The following is a 23,237-nucleotide window of genomic DNA, read 5'->3' as shown; positions in this document are numbered from 1 at the left end:
CTTTCTTCTGTCTGCCATATTCACCTTCCAGGCTCTCTGTTCATGGTCTGATGCAGGACTGGCTTGCAGGATTTCACAGAACATACCCTCCCTAATCTGCTTCTTTCTCCTCCTCATCAGAATCAGATGTTCTGCGGTTGAAGAGGGGGCACCCCTCAAGTCCTCAACAGCAGCAGCTACAGATAAAACAGACAGCTGTATTAGTTGATTTACAGTCACAACAGAAAGGGAAAGATACGTTGTAGAATTCCCTTCCCTATTAATAAGACATGCTTATTGACACTTTATCTTTGGAGCGCCTCAGCACAGCACGGCTCTCCAGCTCCAGCCATGGTAAGTATGGCCTGGGAGGGCAAGGGTGGAGGCAATGACAAGGGAAATCTTCAGTTGCATGAAACAACATTTCAGACTCTATATCCATACATATGAGTATTGGTTATTGGCAATGAGTAACTGAAAGATCACTTTCTGACAGAGCTGGAAATAGAGCCGAAGCCTCTCCAATGAGTGGGACTGCCTTTCAGGATGAAAGTGCTAAACCTACATGCTTGGCTGTGTTGCCTGTAACCATTACACTATGCCACACTCCTCTTTAGGGCCAAACATAGAATAGAATCCAGGATTCCCAGCATTCCTCAGATGTGTCAAAAATAGATGTGTAAACCACTGACAAAGTGTGAGGATATTATAGAGGATAATAACCTACTATGGCACCCATTTACTCCTTTAGCTCAATCTATAGTGTTCTGCCAATGCTGATGACTAATACAGGGAGTCAATATGATTCCATGAGATATAATTTGTTTTTTCACTTTGCTTTTTAAAAAGCCTTGGTAATTATATATTATATGTGAGAAGAATATTAAGGTTACAAAGTCAAGCAATCAAAATTTAGAAAATACAAGAATTCAGGCTGTGCATGCAACCTTAATTCAGTTCCCTTGTGCATATGCACTATTCTGCAGTCTTTAATTACACGATCACATTCTCTTCTTTTCCTATTCATTCAGCACACGAGATGGACAGTGCTCAAGGAATAAATCGGGGCTGTGCAGTGAATGAGGTTGTTGTCTGTAGGACTCCTGCCTCATTTGCTATAGTAGTTGAAAGATGAATGGAGAATGAGGCATAGTTCTTCTGCCAGAGGTGGGAACAGAAGTCAGTTCAATCCTTGGCTTTGTTGCAGACATCCTATGTGATACAAGGAAATTCACTTAGACCAGAATTTTGGTAGGTATATTGCTCTTTTCCTGAGTGAACATGAGAAACCGGGTGCCTTGTTTCCAGATTGGCACTCACAAACTGTATTTGAAGGAAGCATGAGCCGTGGATGTTCAACACTTGTGTCAGTAAGGCACCGTGATCTGGAAGTCCCAGATTGTGGTTTGGGAGCTAGGTGATCCTGAGTTCTAATTCTGGCTCTACTACTGACTATCTACGCAAGTCTCGTCTTTCTGTGACAGTTTCTCATCTGTGAAATGAGCTGCAACATTTCAACAGCTAGTGGACCAAGTCCTATAGCCCCATAATAGTTATGCCTTTGCCTACCTCGACAAAGTCCTGATCTAAAGCCAGAGCTGGAAGGATCACCTGAAGCAAGCAGCTGCTGCACTCTGGTCCCTTGAAGAGGGTGGACTAACCGCAAGCCCCACAGAATTCCACATAAGCAAAGACAAGACAATTTACCTAAGTTATACCTTGGGGAAGAGCCAGGTACAATCTCTTGTGGACAAGATCCAGTCCTTAACAACTGGAATTCTCATCTATTGCTGTCCCCTTCACCAGACTGCTCAAAGACAGCAGCCTCAAAAAACTTTTTTCCCCTTCTTTTTGTCCTTTAATAGTGTTACATGGGATCCTGTGCGTGAGAGTGAATGGGTTCTAAAAGAAAGTGAAGAGCTTGTACACTTCAGCAGCTGTGGTGACAGCATAAAGATATGTGTATTCACACAGTGTATTAGGGCACTGCTGAAAGAGGGCGGAGATAAGGTTTCATGGGCAACCTTGACTGTGCATTTTTCCTGGTTTTCAGAAGTTTGAGTTTTGCTCAAGTCAGCATTCTGCAAGTGGATGATGTACCACCAAGCATCTTTAACTCTGCATTAACGTCGCTTGGTGCAATTAAATATAAATTTGCATGAAAACTGTAACATTACTTAGCAGATGAGTTTTTAAGGCATCTGTAGAATCAGGAATGCAAGATAATATATGAAATATAAGTTTTAAGAGTGAAATTCAGGCTTCCCTATTAAAGCCTAATTACTTGGTCTTAATGTAGGGGACTAAGCTGAGTTAGGATGGGCAGGTTATTAGGCTGTTGAGTAAGAGATTAAAGTCCAGGGCCTCCTTGGTAGCATTCTCTGAAATGCTTCCAGTTCCACATGCAGGGCCAGTTAGCCAGGGAGAACTTCAGGTTTTCTATATGCATGTTGGATGAGATGATGCTGTAAGGAGGAGGGGTTTAGGTTTATTAGGAACTGGGGAACCTTTTAGGAAAGGAGGAACCATACCGGAAGGATGGGCTCCACCTAAATCAAAATGTAACCAGGTTGCTGACATGTACAATTAAAAAGGCTGTAGAGGAGTTTTTAACTAAGGGCCAGGGAAAAGCCCACAGGTACAGAGGAGCACACGGTTCGGACAGAGACATCCCTAGGATGTCTATTAATGGGGATTCTCTATATCCTAGAAAAGAGGAGAGGATAGAAGTTGATAAAGTAAAGGTAGGAACTGAAGAAAAACAGTCAAATGAAAAAGAGTCCCATTCAATTACATTCCCTAACAGTAGACAGCTAAAAAGTGACAAATTTGATAAGTGTATACATATGCTATAAGTCTAAATACTAAGATGGGTGAACTAGAGTACATGGTTTTAAATGAGGATATTGATATAATAGGCAACACAGGAACCCTATCTCAAAAATATATAGAATTGGAAAAGGTGCAGAGAAAGGCAATAAAAACAAGTAAGGGTATGGAACAACTTCCATGTGAGGAGAGATTAAAAAGACTGGGACTGTTCATCTTGAAAAAAGAGATGACTAAGGGGGGATATGCTCGAGGTCTATAAAATCACAAATGGTGTAGAGAAAGTGAATAGGGAAGTGTTATTTACTCCTTCACATACCACAAGAACCAGGGGCCATCTGATTTATTTAATAGGCAGCAGGTTTAAAACAAACATACGAAGGTACTTCTTCACACAATACGCAGCCAACCTGTGGAACTTGTTGCCAGGGCCAAAATTATAAGTGGGTTTAAAAAAAGAATAAGGCTATGTCTACACTGACTACCTTACAGCAGCGTGGCTGTGCTGCTGCAGCCGCCTGTTGTAGGGTGCACAGTATAGCCCTCTTTGTACCCCAACAAGGGGCAGTAGCTTCATCGATGGGAGAGTGGCCCCTGCTGACAAAGCACTGTCCACACTGGCGCTTTTTGTCATTAAAACTTTTGTTGTTCAGGAGGGTGTTTTTTCACACCTCTGAGCAACAAAAGTTTTAAAGACGAAAGTGCCAGTGTGGACAAAAAGTCCGTCAATGGCTATTAGCCAAGATGATCAGGGAGGCAACCCCATTCTCTGGGTGTCCTTAGCCTCTAACTGCCAGAAGCTGGGAGTGGATGACAGGGGATGGATAGGGGAATAGAGAGTATGCTTATAAAATTTGTGGGTAACTCCAAGATGGGAGGGTTTGTAATCACTTTGGAGGACAGGATTATAATTCAAAACTACCTTAACAAATTGGAGAACATAAGAATGGACATATTCAGTCAGACTGGTCCATCTGGCCCAGTATTCTGTCTTCCAACATAGCCAATGCCAGGATAATGGGCTAGATGAACTACTGATCTGACCCAGTATAGCTGTTCTTATGTTCTTAGCCCCTCCATTGCCATTATTCCAGTCTATAGGATGAATATGTCACTGCAACTTCCATGGTATTTAATGCAGAATGTATTGTATGTCACTTAGTATTTGAGAGAGACAAGAAGAACTCCATGTAGCCTGGAAGCTTGTTTCTGTCTCTTCCACCAACAAAAATTATTTAGTTCTTAGCTCCAACACGTGGCATTTTGCTGACCAGGCCTATTTTAGCAAAGGCAATGTTATCTTGTCTACCCCAGCTTTCTCTTAGCTAATCACTATTTGCTAGGCCTCTGGTCTCTTGACCAAACTCTGGACTTTGGGTCTGAAAAAGAGCTGGCACAATCCATATACCAGGTTGTTATATAAAGTGCACATGGATTTTAACCCTTCACACTCTCATATCCTGGGACCAACATGTCTACAATAACACTGCAAACTAAATATTTATGTTGTGGGTCAAACCTCCGGTGTATAGGCATGCATGTGGTAGGGAGAACACATCTGTGAGCCGCTGCTAGATACAGATGTCAGTTTTTTATTATGATTTAAATTGTGATATTGGGGTTGTGCCTGAGGGCACCAATCAAGATTGGGACCTCACTATACTAGGCTTTGTACATCCCAAGGAAGTTTTCTAAAACTCATCCCTCCCCCCACCTCCAGAAGATGGTGTCAGAGTATGAATTTCTCCTCAGTTCCTTGTAAATGGACACAGTCTGAGATGTGATTTACTTGAGAAGACTATTTGTGTGTGTTTGTTTTGGGGGGAGTGACTGTGCAGGAGATAAGAATACAACAGTTGTGTTTGGACCCCCTAACAGGTGTTTGAACAGGATTTATTGGCTCATTCAGGTACCTGTTATTCAACCCTAAACAAATGATTTGATAACTTGGGCAGTTTCTCCACAGCCAGAGGCATACTCCAAGCAAAATAAAAAGGGCGTTGTGTGATTGCATTGATAAGGTGATTAGACTGAAGGTTCAGTAGGGTCAAGCTGTCTCAAATGTCAGCCTGACCTGGCAAATGATCAAGCTTGTCAATCTCCCTTGTAAGAATGAAGAAATATTAACCTCCATCATAGCAGTACCCCCAACATTGCTTCCATCTGCTAAGAGAAACCCTTAAAAGGTGATCTGTGCTTTATGTATACAGCAATATAGAGAGAAGGCCTGAAAGATTTATGTAACACTTACACATAATGAGCATTTGGAAGAAAGGAGGCCTTTATTAAAGAGCAACTGCCTCTCTCCCTTTAACTAAGGTGTGAGAGCTCACAATACAAGGACTTGTCTCCACAGACATTTTGCACAGTTTCTCTTGATTACTAGCCCCATTTTGGCACCAAGGGCGGTAATGATATTAGACAATCTAATCTGCATATTAACTACCAGCTGAAGTTGGCACTCTAAACACTGCCTCAGATTAGCCACACTCAGGGGTAAATGATAATGTGTTAAAATGCCAGTCAGCAATTACTTTCTCACTAATTGCACTGTTTGCCAAGATCCACACTGCTGTGTGTTTTGTAACCAAGTGTTTCCTCACAGACTGCTGTTGGATCAAACAAGATGTGTGTACTCTCTCATATCCCAATCAGTGTGTACGCTTGTATTTTACCCACTCTATTTAAGTAATACAAACAAAAAGGAAAACACCACTTTCACCAATCCTACAGCTACTCAGTAACTTCTTTTATATGTTCATTATTTTATCTCTGTTGCTAGGGTTGCTGTTTTGAAATAAGTTAAATTTTTACATAGGGTGAAATTCAAATAATTGTACGTGAAGTTTTTAACATCTCATTCAAACACACACACATTGCAAGAGCAATTAAAATACTGCCCTAAATGAACTCCCAAATAAGGAAGCCTCTTCCTCCAAATGAACGTGAGTTAGCAGGTCTACAACTTTTAAACCTGCCGTCTGCAACTTTGTTAAAACGAGTTGTGAACATCAGTACCTCCAAGAAATCTTGTACCTTGACTGGGCACACATGCCATTTCTCCCCCTCAAAGCCGTACAGACCAGGAGGATAAGGGCAGAGTGGAACAGGAGAGGAGAGGGAAAGAAGAGGGGGAGAGGATAGAACAAGAAAAGGGAGCAGATAAAAAGCAACGAGCAGAAGACAGCAAAGACAAAACTAGGGAGAACCCAGGTCTGGAGAGAGAAGAGTGAGGGCTGCGGTGCTCCCAACAGCTGGAGTTAGGAGAGCCACTCAAGAGGCGCCTGGAGGAGACGTCAGAGGGGGCGAGGCCGGGCTGTGATTCGCTGCTCCCTGCAGCCCCCGAAGGAAGGAGGATGGCCCGGCCGAGCCTCGGGAAGGAGGGAGCTGGTGCTGGGTGAGGCAGCGGAGCTGGATTCGGCTGTGGAAATAGCTGGGGCAGAGGCGCCATCCGCGTGACCGGGACACACTGCGCGGCCGGGTCTCCGCTGGGGCTCGTGGCCGTGACGCTGTGATGTGCATAGCGGGACTGGTAAGTGTGAAACCCCTTCTGCTAACTCTTTCCTCCCACTCCCCCCCTTCCTTTGTGCTGCGTAGCTCAGGTTCCTGCTAAAGCGTGTGGTGGCTTGTCCGAGGAGCCTCGTGATAATCCCTCAGGAGTGCCCCATACGTTAATTCAGGCCATTCGTCTTGCATGCTTTTCTTTTAACTCCTCCCGGATTATGTTTATTTATGCCCCATAGGAGTTAATGCATTAGCTCAATTTTCTGAATCCAGCCAGGGAACGTTACACTAGGCCCCGGGGGAGGGGAGTGGGGGCGGTGGTGGAAGAGAAACATGAAATACAGTCAGACTCGGGGTATATTTTGTGGCTGAATTTTTTTTTCTCATTGCCATTAGTGGGGGGGGGGAGGGGTTGCAAAAGGGCCAGTGATAAAGTATGTGAAAGCAAAAGCTAGATTTGGTGTTTGGGTGGAACTGCTTTATACTTATGAAGATAAAGGAGAACTTGTATATTAATTCAGAGAGACAGTTGCTGGTTTGCCTGTTGGCTGTCGTAAGGTCTTGCAGTAGGCCCTATACAGTATACACATTTCACCAGATCTCTCATGTATTGGGCTTGGCCAACTGCTAATACATTATTAAACATGCCAGAACTGAGGGCACAGTCTGAGTGAAGATCCTAGTCTGTGGTATTATGGTCTAATCACAAAGAATTTAGTAGCTGCACTAGCCCCTTTCCTATCTCTTAATGTCCCTAAATGTGAGGAAGGAAGCGGAGAAAATAATAGCTAGGAAAGTGAGTGGTTATTGTTGATTTCAGTCTGTACACAATTAATATGTATTAATTATGTATATAATTCTTATGTTCTTATGTTAATAAAATATTATGTACCTTCAGACTAGGAATCCTTCAGTCTCTGCTGCTGTAGCGTAAGCTATGGCAACTACCATCTTTTCATGTGCTATAATATATATACTGCTTACTGTATTTTTCCCTCTATGCATCTGATGAACTGGGGTTTAGCCCACAAAAGCTTATGCCCAAATAAATTTGTTAGTCTCTAAGGTGCCACAAGTACTCCTCATTGTTAATGCCCAATGTGTGAGACCTTTGAAGGATCAGACTCAAACTGCCTTAACAGTTCCATGGAAAAATTGATAATCAGAAAAACAAATATTTTCTAGTCGAGTTTAAGTCAGAATTTGATAATGAACAAACTAGAAAAGTTTGCCAGTATAGAAATAGGTCCAGTCCTGGAAATCTTCTGCAAATGGGAATACAGCATGTGTAGTTGTTTCAGTGAAATCTGAACTCTTTATTCAGATAAAGTTTTAACTGAGTAGAGGGAAATGGTGGATGAGGTAATATCTTTTATTGGGCCAACTTCTGCTGGTGAGAGAGGCAAGCTTTCAAGCTATACAGAGCTCTTCTTCAGGTCTGGGAAAGGTACTAAGAGTGTCACAGCTAAATACAAGAGTATTGTACCTTTTCCAGACCTGTAGAAGAGGTCTGTGTAGATCAAAAGCTTGTCTCTCACTAATAGAAGTTGGCCCAATAAAAGATATTACCCCACCCATTGCCTCTCTAATATCTTGGGACTGACTGGGCTACACCACCACTGCATAACTAGTGCAGGGTCGTGCCTGTGGGTCTCAGTAGAGTGTTAATCATTCTGTAAGAAGAGATGCTGCAGTGCAGCATATTTGACCTTTGAATTTCAGTATTAAACTCAGAGATGCATTGATTGTAACATAAGAGAAGTCCAGTTTTTTACTAATTCGGTAGCTTTCTTTTGCTTTGAAAGCATGTGATCTGTAGTGCTGCTGTTTAGCATTATTGTCTCCATGTTACTCTTTTCACTAATAATACAAGGGATTATGTGAAAATGTCAGACAATGGAGAATTGGAAGTGAAACTTACTTATGTTAGGGGCTGCTTCACAGCAGGCCTTTCCTTTTTATGTAAATATAGTCGGTTGAGCTTTGCAGGAAGGCAGAAATTGTGTAACTGTAATCTTAATCTAGTAAGTGGAAGTCTGTATTGGATTTTTTTTAAATAATTATTTATCACAGACATTGGGGAGAGGGCCTGAGTTTTTTTCACATTTTGTAGTAATTAAGGATTTAGTCCCTGAAACTTGTAGCAAACAGACCGACCTGGGTGCACACAGGGCCCTATTGAAATCCATGGGGCTTCATGTGGTAACAGAGATGTACCTACACAAAATAAGTTGCAGAATTGGGGCCTTCTTCTAAAATTGATAACAAAAAGTTGCTTAAAATTACACAGAAGTAACTGTTCCAAAAGGGGAAACTGTTGTGCTGCAGTTGTGGATATTGAACAGTAAGATTTATTTTAATACTATTTTAATACTTCAAGGTACTTCTATATAGTATCTGAGTGCCTCAGAATCTTTAATGTATTTATCCTTGGATCATCCCTGTGAGGTAGGGAAGGGCTATTATCCCCACTTTACAGATAGGGAACTGAGGCACAGAGACACTCGGGGTATGCCCACACTACAGTGCCACAGCTATGGCACTTAGCTGTTCCAATATAGTATCTCTAGTGTAGAGACTTGCTACAGTGATGGAAAGGGTTTTTCACACCTCTGAGTGACATAGCTAGGTTGATCTAAGTTTTAGATGCAGACCAGGCCTAAGTGACTTGCCCAAGGTGTCACAGGAAGTCTGTAGCAGAGCAGGGATTTGAATCCAGGTCTCTCAGATCCTAGGCTATCCTAACCACTGGGTCATCCTTCAAACTATTGTACTGTCATTATCTAATAATAGATCCTCACAACTGACCCGTGAGGAAGGTATTATTTACAGCAGGAAAATCAGAGAGAGAGAGATGGAAGCTAAAATTTTCTAAAATGGTCACTGATTGTGGATGCTGCAGTTGGGAGCTGTAGCTGCGCAGCATCTCCGAAAGGGTATGTCCACTCTAAGACATCTTTTTCTAACAAAGACAAGGCCAAAATCTCTAGGGAGGCACCAAAAACCTTGACCTTAGTGACTAATTCAAGGTCACAGCATAAGTCAGTGGAAGGGTCAAGTGTTAGAACCTGGGAGTTTTTTGGTCTCTTTCTTGTGTTCAGGCCACTACATCATATAGTTTCATTTTTTAGCAATATAAGAAATTTAAAATAAAGACTAACCATTTGTGGTTGAGCTGTGAGATATTTTAGGTAGTGAGCCTACTGAACTTGTTTCAGAGTCTGAAACTGTTCTCGCTCAACAGGCATGCTTTATAGTGTTGCAGCACCTTTTGTAGTGGTTAAAGTGGATTCACAGGTTATTCCTGTCAAGAATATCTTGGAGCAATGGACAAGTGTATATTATTACAGACAAATGTACTGATTGTCTCTCATCTGGTAGGCACTTCAGCTTTGTCATTGATTCATTGCAGAATTGAACAATTAAATTTCACTTTTATCTTTAATTCCATTGTACAGTATATTGTTTTGAGGACCATCTGTGTAATGGCAGCAAAAATTCCCTTACAGTAACAAAACGACTTCTCTGGATGTTGCTATGCTACTTAAAAAACAAAGATACACACCACAGTATAGGGAAAAAAGATAGTTCCTGCCTCTAGGAGCTTACAACCTAAATGTTGGTGTACACTTAAGTGGTGTACACTTAAAATTTAGGCTGATAGAGCTGTGGTGCTGAGAGATGTGAAAAATCCATATCCCAGAGCATCATAGCTATGCTAGCCTAACCCCCTGTGTAGACACAGCTAGCTTGATGGAATAATGCTTCTATCAACCTAGCTATGGTTTCTCAGGGAGGTACTGTTCCTACAGTGACAGTCTACAGCGACAAAAGGGTTTTTTCTATCTACGTTATGGGGTTATGCCAGCATAGCTACAGTGCTGCAGGTGTGCTACTATAGACCCCGTAGTGTAGATATAGCTGCAGACGTCTAAGAACAATGGCTAAGGCAGGGATCTCAAACACGCGGCCCACGGAATTACTTCCTGCAGCTGCCAAGCTCCCCTCACTTGCCACTCTCCCCTCCCCACCCCACCCCGCACGCAGCGTCCCCGCTCCTCTGCCTATCTCCAGGCGCTTCCCACCACCAAACAGCTGTTTGGGGGTGCTTAGCGCTTTCCAGGAGGGAGGAGGAGCTTTGCGCTCAGGGGAGGAGGCGGAGAAGAGGCGGGGCGTGGTGGGGATTTGGGGAAGGGGTTGGAATAGGGGCAGGGACGGGGTTGAGTTGGGATGGGGACTTTGGAGAAGGGGTGGAATGGGAGCAGGAGCGTGGCATCATGGAAGGGGTGGAGTGGGGACGGGGGCCTCATGTGGCCCTCGTGGTGATTTGAGTTTGAGATTCCTGGGCTAAGGGGAGTAGGTGGTTGTTTCTGCTAAACTGAAAGCAGTGATATTAGTGTTGATGTTAAATTACTATTTGTTTTGGCGTTAACATCCCATTGAAATGAATGGGTACTTCACACCTCCCTTAGGGTTATTGTTCCAGCGTGTTGGGGGGAGGAACAACACTACACTGGTTCACATTTAGGGCTTGTCTACACTGGCACTTTACAGTGCTGCAACTTTCTCGCTCAGGGGTGTGAAAAAACACACCCCTGAGCGCTGCAAGTTTCAACACTGTAAAGTGCCAGTGTAGACAGTGCACCAGTGGTGGGAACTATGCCCCTTGTTGAGGTGTTTGTTTGTTTTTTATAGTGCTGGGAGAGCTCTCTCCCAGTGCTCTGCCACGACTACACAAGCCACGTTAAAGCGCTGCCAACTAGTGAAGATGTGCCGTTAGAAGGCTATATTCAAAATAAGATCTAAAACATTTGTTTTCTTTGAGGATGACCCACAGGATTTTTTTTCCAAATGTGGGTTGTGCCCTTTTTGTCTTTCTAAGAAGGCCTGAAGGGATTTTTTCCCCTGCTTGTTTTTAACATTAGAATTTCAGGTCTTGCCTGTATAGCTTGTTTCACTTGTGGGTAGCAGTTTTGCTATTGTTGTACTAAGCGTAGTTCTGCCAGTACAGTTGCGTCCACACTAGGAGCACTTTGCTAGTGTAGTATGCTGGTATTTCTATACCAGTAAAACACTTCTAGTGTAGACATGGCCCTAAATAGATAGAAACACTTGAGAGCATAGATGGAGAATAGAATAGACCATTGTATGTTGGCCAATATTTGCATTTCATTTATGAGAGGCTGTGAGGAGGAACAGAGAGAGGGGGCAGGATAAAAAAGGGGGGTCCTATGGTTAAGGATTCCGAAGGGTTTGGAACCTGAAACTCCATGGCATTCACGTATCCCCATTCTGAACGTGATGAGCCTGAGACTGAACTGCAAAATTCAGATCTGTGGTTTTGAACCCTCAAAATCTGGGGGCATTTAGATTTGGCCTATTCTAAGTACAGGGACTAAATGTGAATTTGTGATTTGGATCCTAAATATCCTCATCCAATTTTGGGGCCATATCTAGTTTTGCTCCCACTCCCTGAAACATTATCAGCATTATCCCAACCATGTGGGATTTTATTTACAGTTTAAATTACCTTGTAATTGTCCATGTGCCAGCTCCCCAGCACGTTCTGGTTTCCTAACAGCTTCAGAAGGCAACTGCTGATTGCTGTGTTGGGCAGGGGCTTCTGTCTGTATTTGAACTACTTAGAAACCAGAGGAGGTCTTATGCAGGTTGAGGTGTGTTAAGGGTTCCAGAAGAGGATGGGAAATATGAGAAAGGGATTTCCAGGGAAGACAGCTTGTGGGATGGAGCAGAGCATCTTTCTATGACAGGGGCAACTTGTAAGCTGTAGAGCCTTCTTTAAAACCATTCACTCTCAGCGTTGGGGAGCTATTGATGAGATAGAACCAACATGAAGGCAGCAGTGCTGCTGAGGAAGGGTGTGCAGAGAGAAGCCACAGTTAAAAAATCTTCATGTTCCATGGGGAAAACTTCTCTGCTGCTGCTGGCTCCTACTGCTTTTCAGGTGTCATTTTGCATGGAGTTGGAGTGAGCTGAGTGTGGATTCTTGTCACTTTATTTGTTCAGATCGTACTTCTGTGCCTTTGTGACTGAGTGTACAGTAAACTCTGATTATATTGTACTCTAACCCACTGTCAAGCTTTCTGCTTGTTCCCCGTACTAAATCAGGCTTGTAGGTAGCATTGAAGGGTCAGATACTGGCATGGCTGTGCACCTTTCATAGTTATTTTCACCTGTGTGCTATTCTGATCTGGTAGCGTTTTACATAGGTATAAATTACTACACCAGTTACAAGGCAATGGAGGAGCAGGGCCTGAGAATGGAAAGCAGCCAAAGCTTTCTCTTAGGGCTTGGCTACACTTAAAAATTTGCAGCGCTGCAGCAGGGTGTGAAAACACACCCTCTCCAGCGCTGCAAATTGCGGCGCTGCAAAGCGCCAGTGTGGTCAAAGCCCCAGCGCTGGGAGCGCGGCTCCCAGCGCTGTACGTTATTCCCCACACGGAGGTGGAGTACGGACAGCGCTGGGAGAGCTTTCTCCCAGCGCTGGCGCTTTGACTACACTTACGCTTCAAAGCGCTGCCGCGGCAGCGCTTTGAAGTGTAAGTGTAGCCAAAGCTTTAGTTGGTGGAGTTCAGATGTCTACAGGCAATTTTGTATGCCTCCAGCCATTTAACTGCAGAGGTGGCTTCTGTTGTTTGTTACACAAGCGTCCCAGAAAAAACATAAATTCTCACATATAAAACAGAATCAAAATTCTGATTTATAAAAGGCACCTCCATTAAAGATGACTCCATGCAGATTTGATTCGGGTTTGCAGAGGCTTTTGTTAGTGCCTTTTGCATTTTCTTGTTACAGAGAAAGCAATAACAAATGCCTTCCTAAGAGAGGATTATTATTATTTGCTTTCCACAATATAAATTGATCCTTAGGCCTGTGGGTGTCCGTTACTTCTCTAAACCTCTAGATGTTTAATAACTCTTGGTTGTCAAAACAGATTAGGAGGCTAAAACATAAAGCCTTTTGTACGTTTGGTTTGTGTAGTTTTGACACTGAAATCAAAGGGTTATTATTTATGTACTGCCACAGGGCCTGTGCAGTGGGTAAAATTGGCCAACTAACAGAGGCCCGTATGATTCACGTGCAGCTGCGACTTCTGTGTGTGGATCAAATCCTTCCTGTGGAAGGCGGTATCAGCTGCTTCTGAACCAACATCTTTCACCTGTCGAAGAAAAACTTAGTTCTCGCTTTTTGTTTGGGTGCAGCAAAATTAAATACTTTATTATTTCTCCAGTAATTACAATGGAGGGAGAGAGTGCCATAGGACACAGGGTCCTGGACAGGTCTCTCAACTGGTAAACAATTACATCAAGCCTTTATACCGTTGTTTCAGACAATTTCTAGCAATAATACAGACAGTAAATGCAACAACTATATTTTGTTTATACATAAGCTTTTCTGCTATCTTACTAGAAAAAGCAAGACTGCACATTGCAAGGTCGTAATACTTTCACACAGTTCACTCTGTCTTACATTATCTTGCTTCTACAAATCTCACGTCATAAGGGTCACAGTATGGCCTGACTCTTGCTAACTAACATTCATTAAGATCTCTTCAAACCTTGTTAATTATTTACTGGCTTCCACACTCCCCCCTTTTGTACTTCTAGTACAACAAACAATTTCAAATCTCAATTCGCATGAAACCATGGACTTCAGATTCTACAGCAAACATGTCAACCGTCATGGGACGTAATGACAATGCATGATTAGCATGAACATGAAAGGTATTGCTATTCTTACGTTATTTACAACAACAACAACAATAATATAATCCTAAATTAACTAACAACACTACAAATAATAACAATCCTATAGGAATAATATAATGGGGCTGTTGTACAATCGTGAACACAAAGCACAAAACATCATACCTAGTACATAAAGTAAACACTCTATAAGCTGTATGAAAGGCATTCCTTCCAGCTTGATATATATTCTAAAGCATGGGAATTTGCCCTTGCAATTCAAAGATTCTTTGAACCTTTGGTAACAATGAAAGCAAATTTTGAAACCGATCAGGCACTATTCTAGTCCAATCAAAATATACCTAAAATCTAAGAGCTACTTGCAATATTCTATCTGCATTCTATCTGCAGGCCAGTAAATGATATAATTGCCTGCAGCAGTGGTAAGATCAATATGTATATCTTGTAAAGTGGTGGCATTAACGCACACACAGCTATCATTAGCTTGAAAAAAATGGGTGTCCCGTCAGGGTAGTTCCTTGACCTCCACCCTCTCAACAAATATTGTCATAAACAGTGACAACTGCCCCTAGCTTCAGTTTATAGATACACTGAGCTGTGGTGGTTCTAACGGCCAAAATGTCCATTGACTCTCTATTCTTATCCAAAATGTCAGGTGTCATTCTAGGGGTACTGTCTAGAAATCAGTTGGAGATACCAGGTGGTCTAATTTCCCCAGATGTCTCGGTAAACAATTACAGTCCCACAGGCATCCTCCCCATGGACCCAGCAGGATTCGGTATGTGGGAGCCCACACCCACCCTAACCGGTACATATGCTTGGAAGGAGCACTGTGAATGTCCACACTTCCATCCAGAAAGTGTCCAAGTATGTCTTCATGACCACAGATCAGATGGTACTCCTGACGTGTCTGGAAGGGCAGTGGGCCAAGTCTAGTCCAGATCCCACTGCAATGCCTTCCCAGCCTCAGTGATATTCAATACCATCTCTGTCAGTAACTTCTGGGTCATAGAACTAAGGGTGGAAATGACATGTAACTCACCAACTCCAGCCTGTACTTAAGATAGCTGAGCTTCAAAAATAAGACTAGTGGCCTTTTCTAGTTGCCCCAATTTCTTATCATGTTCTTGGCCTGGAAGAATAGTCCAAATGGCTACTACACTATTGGCCCCAGCCCACAGGGATCTGGTCAATTCCCTTTTTGTCCAGAGGAAATAACCCAGGCCTTTTTGTTGTGCTAATCTAATGGTAGCCCCTTGTGAGCAATCTGGGTATGTAGAAAACTGGATAAGGGCAATGTCAGGTAAAATCCAATTAGGGAGGGCAATACATACTGAAGGATTTATCCAGAACACAGGGCGCAGCCTGTAGAGTAAACCCCAAAATCCAATTAATACCACAGTCCCAAGCATGGGTCCCACAAATTTCTTCCTGCCAGTATGTAATTCTTTGTTTCTTCACCAGGGTCAGTTCTCAGTGTCCTTTTCAGTCAGGAATTCCTGGACTTTGGCAATGTCAGTGGAATGAGTGTTTCTTCTTCTTTCCCAAAACAATCGAGGTTTAGCATCCTACAGGGGAGAGGTTGCCAGCACATATCAGCCTGTAATGGCTTTGCTTTTTTCTAGAAAAGTCTAAAGGCACAGTTGGTCTGTCAGTGGACAAGGGAGCTTTTTCCCTGCTGTCCAGAAGCACAGTAGAACTAGAAGAAAGAATAGGCTAATCATCAATAGGAAAATTCTTCTGATGTGGAGGGGTCTTTTTGCAGTGAGAATCCTGGGTCCAAGCAGTCAGTCTGTGGCACTTCACAGCGGTGTCGGTAGTCAGCAGGACTTGGAAAGGGCCTTTCCAGCATGGAGCCAAGGCAGTCTTTCGCTGATGGATCTTTATGTAGACCCAGGCTCCTGGTTCCAACGAGTGGCAAGGTTGCACAGGATCCTTTGGTAGTGCTTCCATCACCTGTGCATAAAAAGACTTAACACATTTCTGTCAGTGCCTGACAATATTTAAGCATTATGTTATCCAGCAAATGAATGTCCATCTGAGCTGGGGTTAGTGGGGGTGCAGTTGGTAGTCAGCATTGGGTGTCCTGTCAAATTTCATGAGGGCTGAGTCCAGTCGTTCGATTGGGAATGGCTCTCATACACATCAGTGCCAAAGGAAGGGCATCTGGCCACTTTAAGTGTGTCTCAGCACAAATCTTGGCCAGTTTATTTTTTGTAAGTCCCGTTCCGGCGTTCCACTGTCCCAGCAGACTGTGGGTGGTGAGGGCAGTGAGTTGCACATAACTCCTTTACAATCTGTCCAGTAAAGTGAGTTCCACGACCACTGTTGATAGTCACAGGGATGCCAAAACGTGGTACAAAATCTGTAAGCAAAGACATCTACTGTCCTGCAGGGAAAAGCTTCAACCCAAGTGGTAAATACATCAACTAAAACTAATACATATTCATAACCACAACATTTAGACATTTAAACAAAATCAATCTGAATATTTACAAAAGGTCCCCAAGGAGGAGAGTGGGCTGGCCGCTGCACACCAATCCCGTGTAACTGCAGCAACCATTCCCCCCCCCTTCCCTTGGTAGGCAGCCAAGCGGTGTCCTTGACTGGGGCCAGCGCATGTTAGCCATTCTCTGGTTGTTTTTGTCCATTTAACCTACAAAGGAAACTTTTACTCTTCAATTATACACCTTTTTCATACCATGAACACATAAACAGTACTGTTATACAGTACAGAAGTATTATCATTCAATGTATGCCACATATACCCTTTCACTAAAATAACCTTATTACAGAACTTTGGAAGAACAAGCCAGGACAAGCACACCCACTTTGAGAAGTTCACTTAATATAACTTCTAGTCCAATAGCTATCCACCATCCCCAGCCCTCTGGCTAAAAGTCTGAGGTAGCCAGAAGGATCCCTCGTACAATATGGGGAGTGGGTTAACTTTTCATGTCCTTGCTTCCAAAGACTGTCAGTATGCAAATTTTAACAACAATTCTCAATTAAAAGATTTGGCCAATGTAGTTTCTTTCTCTTACTTAAGAAAATGTATTAGACTTTAGTATATCACATTTTTCTGATGTAACCAAACACTTTGTATTCTAAGTTGAACAAAACAAGTATCTGCATCTCAATCAGTTAGGTAATTAGCATTAACAGAGATGCTTTCCGGCTTGCTTTTTTTTACTGTTAACTCCTGCTTTTAAACACTGACAGAAAACATCACCTCTTACAGTGCCGTTAGAGCTTAATACAATTTTAATTACATAGCACTGTATCCATTTTTCAGCTAATTCAACAAAATTGGTCACAGCCAAATTATTACAATCTAATAATTTATTTGCCTGAATTTATTCACAAACATGTCAAAGACACCAAAAACTGTTCTCTTTAGCATTTTCACAAAGTTCAACTGCTGTTCCCCCCAGCAAACACAGAGTCAATTTTTCATTTTCCCTTAAAAATCAATTGCTTTTTACTGACAGGAAAAAGCTACGGGGGGGGGGGGGGGACTGTAAAATCTCAGGACAACCTCAGAGCTTCATCGCACACATGGCTTCCACCCTGAGGAATTACGAACGAGAATTCCAGTTCCGCTCACACACCTAACGCCCAAATGAACAGAGCAGAAAAACATCAGTAACCGGTTAAACAAAACAGAGCCAAAGCTAAATAGTGCACCAAAACCAAATAGTGTTTCCTTATTCTATTAGAGCTCACCTATAATCATGCTATTCTTAACACATAACACCAACAGTACCAAACAAAGCAAACATAAACTAACAAGGGTAAAACAGATAGATGGTGTAAATTCTGCAGTGCCCCCCATTCTTAATTGCTCACCAAACTGTGACAAATTCCTGTTACTAATTTATCCCTCATGTCAGGTGATCAGACCAACAGAGCATATAATCAAATTTTAAAGCTTCATTAAAAATAATAAAACAACAATGGAGAGTGTTGGGAATGCTCCCACACCACTTGGGAAAAATATGAATGCCCCAAGCCTTAAACCACTTTAATACTCTCACATGTCTCACTGGGAAGTTAAACTTTGCAAATATAATTCCAATTCTGTAACTTGTAGTGCCTTGTAGTGCCTTTGGTTTGCCTGTCTCTATTTTCCACAAGCAGCTGGGGCTAAGTTTTCTTTGCACTTAGCATAGTCCGTACTAATTCATGACCTTGAACACAAAACAACTTCTCCTTTATCTCAGGGCTAAGCCGAATTTCAAATTAACCCGTTCCTAGACAAATTGCTCACACTGTGACAGAGGTTTTTCTAATGGGCATTGTTTAAATGAATTTTTCACGCGTGTACAGATTCCAATCATTTAAATACCTGCAGGTTTTAGGACCATAATGTACGTACATGTAATATGCTGGGGCACCCTTAGGGGTTAAGGTGGAATATTTAGACTGTCCCTTACCCATTTTCCACTTACACACACAGAGAGGGTGCCCTGTCCGCGCTAGCGGCTCAAAAACCAAGGAGATGATCAGACTGTCAGTAGCCCACACGGAAGGGAAAGGGGAGGGAAGATGGGTTCACACACCCCTAGACCCAGGCAGCTTCCTCGCCGGACTATGCCAGGCTGAGTCAGCCCACCGTGGGTCGGATCTCCTAAAGATCCACTAGTTACCGGGCTAGCCCGGTAACAGCCATTCACACTGGTGTACACACACACACACCCCAAAGCCTCTTTTTCTTCCTTTTTCTTTTTTTAACCCTTTTTATCTCTTTTTAATTTTTTTTTTTTTTTTTTTTTTTTAAAAACCATGATGCATCTTTACCTGGTCTGGACCAATACCATGAGGCGGTATATCAACCCCTCTTGAGGCGGTAAAAACCCCTCAGCACCGGTGCATTCTAATGCATTTACCTATGCATTACCTTATGCATTTCCTTGGCCAACTCAGCAGTTCCCAGTACTGCTATAAACTAACCTTATTGGGGCCTCTCCCCAATACCACTTTGCATCTGATCCTGCTGCACAGTCAATAAGTTCAGATGGCGTGAGCCCAACAGAGACAGACGTCCTCACGGAAAGTCCTCCTCCGATACCCCAATAGAGATTTCAAAAGGTCTCATACCTCTCATGTGGTGCCATGGGGTTCGAAGGGGAATGATCCGTAGTAGTTGTCTGTGGGTCCGTGGGCGTTGCCATCCCGGACGAGCCCCCAAATTGTCGAAGAAAAACTTAGTTCTCGCTTTTTGTTTGGGTGCAGCAAAATTAAATACTTTATTATTTCTCCAGTAATTACAATGGAGGGAGAGAGTGCCATAGGACACAGGGTCCTGGACAGGTCTCTCAACTGGTAAACAATTACATCAAGCCTTTATACCGTTGTTTCAGACAATTTCTAGCAATAAAACAGACAGTAAAAAGCAACAACTACATTTTGTTTATACATAAGCTTTTCTGCTATCTTACTAGAAAAAGCAAGACTGCACATTGCAAGGTCGTAATACTTTCACATAGTTCACTCTGTCTTACATTATCTTGCTTCTACAAATCTCACGTCATAAGGGTCACAGTATGGCCTGACTCTTGCTAACTAACATTCATTAAGATCTCTTCAAACCTTGTTAATTATTTACTGGCTTCCACACACCTTTGTACCTCTGCTTACAGAGCTCCGGAAGAGGCTGAAAACCCATGAATAGGAGCTGATGGAAAGTGGGCCTGGTGAGAATATGCACTGTCTATCTTTCCCTTGATTGGCCCCTGCAGAGATCTTCCAGGAAAGCTAATGTATCCATTCAGTATCCTTTAAAACTGAGCCCTGGCAGAGTGGCTCCATTGGAGACCCACTGTTAGGAGCTGGCTACCGGGAGCAAAGACCTGGTGCAGAAGCAGAGGGTCTTCCATTGATACCTGTAGGTCAGAGTCTAGACATGTGGAGGTACAGTAGAAAATGATACCAAACCAGAACACATGCACACAGTGAATTAGAGACATTACAGTTAGAAAGTTTTATTGAACAGGAGTGTGTGTGTTTTATATATAGGGGTGTGTGTGAGTGAGCTCACATAGCTAACAATGATTTGGAGATCAGTACAAGTGAAAATGATAACCTGAAAGGAGGCATACTGGCAGGAGAGGATGGAAGGAGTCAAAGGGAGCGGTCAAGAAAAAAGTGAGGGTGGTATACAGGGAAATGTAAATGGTGTGTGAGTGTAGTAGCACAATATATAGTGATGTACAGCTTCAAAGCACCATAACTATTAACTAATTAATCCATACAACATCACTGTAAGACAGGTAATCATTTTACAGAGGAAAAGCTGATGCAGAAAGGTTAAATGACTCGACCAAGGCTAAGTAGCAAGTCAATAACAAGGTGGTAATTAGAACTCAGCAGTTCCAGGCATCCAGTCCTATGTTCAGTCTGCTAGATGCTGTTGACTCTAGGGGGGGATGAGGGAAGAGTAGGAGCGAAGCCTTGCGAATGAAGATGAGAAGTTCAAAACTTGGAGGTTGAAGGAGTTTGCAAAAGAGCAGGGAATGCAAGTGATGGAAGAAGAAAAGTGACATTATTTTGACAGTACCATGCAGTGTAAACTTCAGTGTTTGTCTCCACTATGGTTTTACAACAGGATAGCTAACATTAGTTATCCTGTTGCAAAAATACATCTTTTCTTGGTAGTGAAGACATAGCCTCAGTGACTCTGTGAATCCTGTTATTTAATGACTGCAAATGTACCACAGAGATCAGAATCTGCTCCACAGGATATTGTTTCAGCTATCAAACCTAAAATTTGACCTTTTTAGCTTCTTTTCTTTTCTGTTTGCAAAGTCCCTTTTATTTATTTATTTATATATATATAACTTTTAAAGATGTTGCAAGTGACCATGTCTGAGTAAGGCTCCAACTGCAGGTCATTTTTGAATAGCTGTGAAACAAAGGGGGGAAATGGGGCTTGTACCTTTATTTTGGATTCTTTATGATGATCAAAAAAGGTGCGAAAAGTAGTTTTAAAAATAACCTGCTTGTTTTTTACATTGCAATTTCCTGTCCTGTGTAGGCCGGAGAGCTTATATGAAAAATGATATGACAGGATAAAGAGTCAAAGTAGAACTGTTTAAAAGCAAAGAGGATTTTTAAAGCTTTGGTTTTTGTTAAATCTTCAGCATCTTCACCTCTTCAGATACTATGTTAAGAGTTAACAGTAAACGTCCCTTATACTTTCCAGTATTCAGGGAAGCCCAGACTTTACATTCCTGATTTTTATAAGGTTAAAACACAAGCAAAAAAAAAAAGTTTATTTCTAAATTTAAACAAACAAAACCTTTCAGGCTTTTAAAGAGCAGCACAATCCCAATTAAAAAAAAGTCTTTAAATGAATCAAGGAAAAGCAAGCCAAAGGGGTAGTAAGCCTATGTGGGTATGTCTACACTCCAGTTAAACCTCTGTGGCTGGCTCACGAGAACTGACTTGGGCTTATGGGGCTTGGACTATTGGGCTTTTTAATTGCAGTGTAGATATTCAGGCTGGAACCTGGGCCCTGGGACTCTGTGAGGGAGGAGAGTCCCAGAGCCTGAGCTACAGCCTGAACGTTTACACCACCATTAAACAAGCCCATAACCTGAGCCCCACCAGCCTGAGTCAGCTGACATGGGCCAGCTGCACGGGTTTAATTGCAGTGTAGACATAGTTTTCCAGAGAGGTGGGCTCACTGACATAGTTCTCCCTTTCGTTCTGTTCAGGGTGCATTGTGACTCAGGCTTGGACGTATCTATTGTTCCCACTCTGACTTTAGGGTATTTTGTGTATAAATTCCTGTGACTTGATTTCTTAAAATTGTTTTTGTCAATATAATTCCCTTGTGACTTTCCCTAAAAGTTGCTACAATAAAATTCTAGTATTACCCTCTGGATAAAGAAATCTGGTATAACAGTGACTTAAAAATGCTCAATACGTGTCCTTTTTTAGCAAAGAAACACTGTGGCTTTGGCTACACTTGCATTTCAAAGCGCTGCCGCGGCAGCGCTTTGAAGCGCTAAGTGTAGTCAAAGCGCCAGCGCTGGGAGAAAACTCTCCCAGCGCTGTCCGTACTCCAGCTCCCTGTGGGGAATAACGGACAGCGCTGGGAGCGCGGCTCCCAGCGCTGGGGCTTTGACTACACTGGCGCTTTGTAGCGCCGCAATTTGCAGCGCTGCAGAGGGTGTGTTTTCACACCCTGCTGCAGCGCTGCAAATTTGTAAGTGTAGCCAAGCCCTATGTATCTTAAGTTTCAAGAGCACAGTAAGCAAGCCACAAGAGAGAGTGAGTAGGTAGCTGTCGGAGTTTGGGAGATCTTGAAGTTTGAGGAATATTTTCTCTTCTCTTTCCCTTTTCTCAACAGCCAGTCTGAAAATACTTTGTTTCTGTTGCTTATTACCGAAGAGACAACTCTTCAGCTTTTAGAGACACCTGATTTTAATCTCACATGACTAGAAAATTTGCATGCAGTGTATTTGTTTTGTTTTATAATGCATTCAATGAGCTGTGGAAGTTTTTTCAAGCATCTCGTGAAAGAACATCTCTCCTTGTGCTTTTCCCTCTGGCCTCTGTCTGCCAAAATATCCCCATCAGATATGTTTGATGTTTATTGGAAAATAAGTGCTGTTGCCCATAACAAAAATGAATTTCTCATAATTTTAAGTCAAATCTAAAGAGTATTGGCAAATACCCAACCCTAGTTGTGCTCAGAGCTGAAGAACACATCATAATTACTCATTTAGTCTTACGCAAGAACATTATACATTGCAACAGCTCATTGCTACAGATTTGTCATTTTCCTGTGGCTCATGGGAAAGAACCATAGCTTCATACAAAAGTGCAGTAATAACCCTGTGCAACTCAGGCTAAAGATGGCCGCATAATAGTGGTAGCTTGACAGAGACTAAGGGCTTGTCTATATTGGCAACTTTCTCACTCAGGGGTTTCTCGGAGGCCAGGGGCGGGGGGGGGCAAAAGGGGCAACGATGTTAAAGCGCTGCTATGACAGGGTCCTTTGCTGCAGCAGCGCTTTAACATCGCTGCCCCTTTTGCCTGCCCTCCCCCCCACCCCTCCATCAGCAGCCCTGTTGTGAAGGAGGCAAAGCTGTGAGGTTTGTGATTATGGAGAAGGACAAGGATCATTTTTATATGCATGCACTAATGCTAATATGTTGGGGGGGTTAATATGCTAAATGCTTTCTAGAA

At 42.6% G+C, this 23,237-nt stretch overlaps 1 protein-coding gene across 5 annotated transcripts in view; it reads left to right on the top strand.

The window, feature by feature from the left end:
• ATP10D (ATPase phospholipid transporting 10D (putative)) overlaps positions 1-23,237 on the top strand; it is a 113,601-nt gene that overhangs the window by 14,095 nt on the left and 76,269 nt on the right. The window contains exons 1-2 of one of the 5 annotated variants that reach the window (XM_039540189.1): positions 5,823-6,340; positions 19,682-19,735. The exons of 1 other annotated variant lie outside the window; for it this stretch is intronic. The gene's annotated coding sequence lies outside the window, so the exon portion shown is untranslated. Of the gene's footprint in view, positions 1-5,822; positions 6,341-19,681; positions 19,813-23,237 lie in introns of those variants that run through there. 3 more of the 5 variants (XM_039540190.1, XM_039540191.1, XM_039540188.1) reach the window with 3 other exon arrangements.

Source organism: Mauremys reevesii, linkage group 5 (genome assembly GCF_016161935.1).
Source record: "Mauremys reevesii isolate NIE-2019 linkage group 5, ASM1616193v1, whole genome shotgun sequence".
Taxonomy (NCBI): Eukaryota; Metazoa; Chordata; order Testudines; family Geoemydidae; genus Mauremys; species Mauremys reevesii.
Note: the sequence above shows the minus strand (reverse complement) of the source record. Positions and strands in the feature narration are given on the sequence as shown.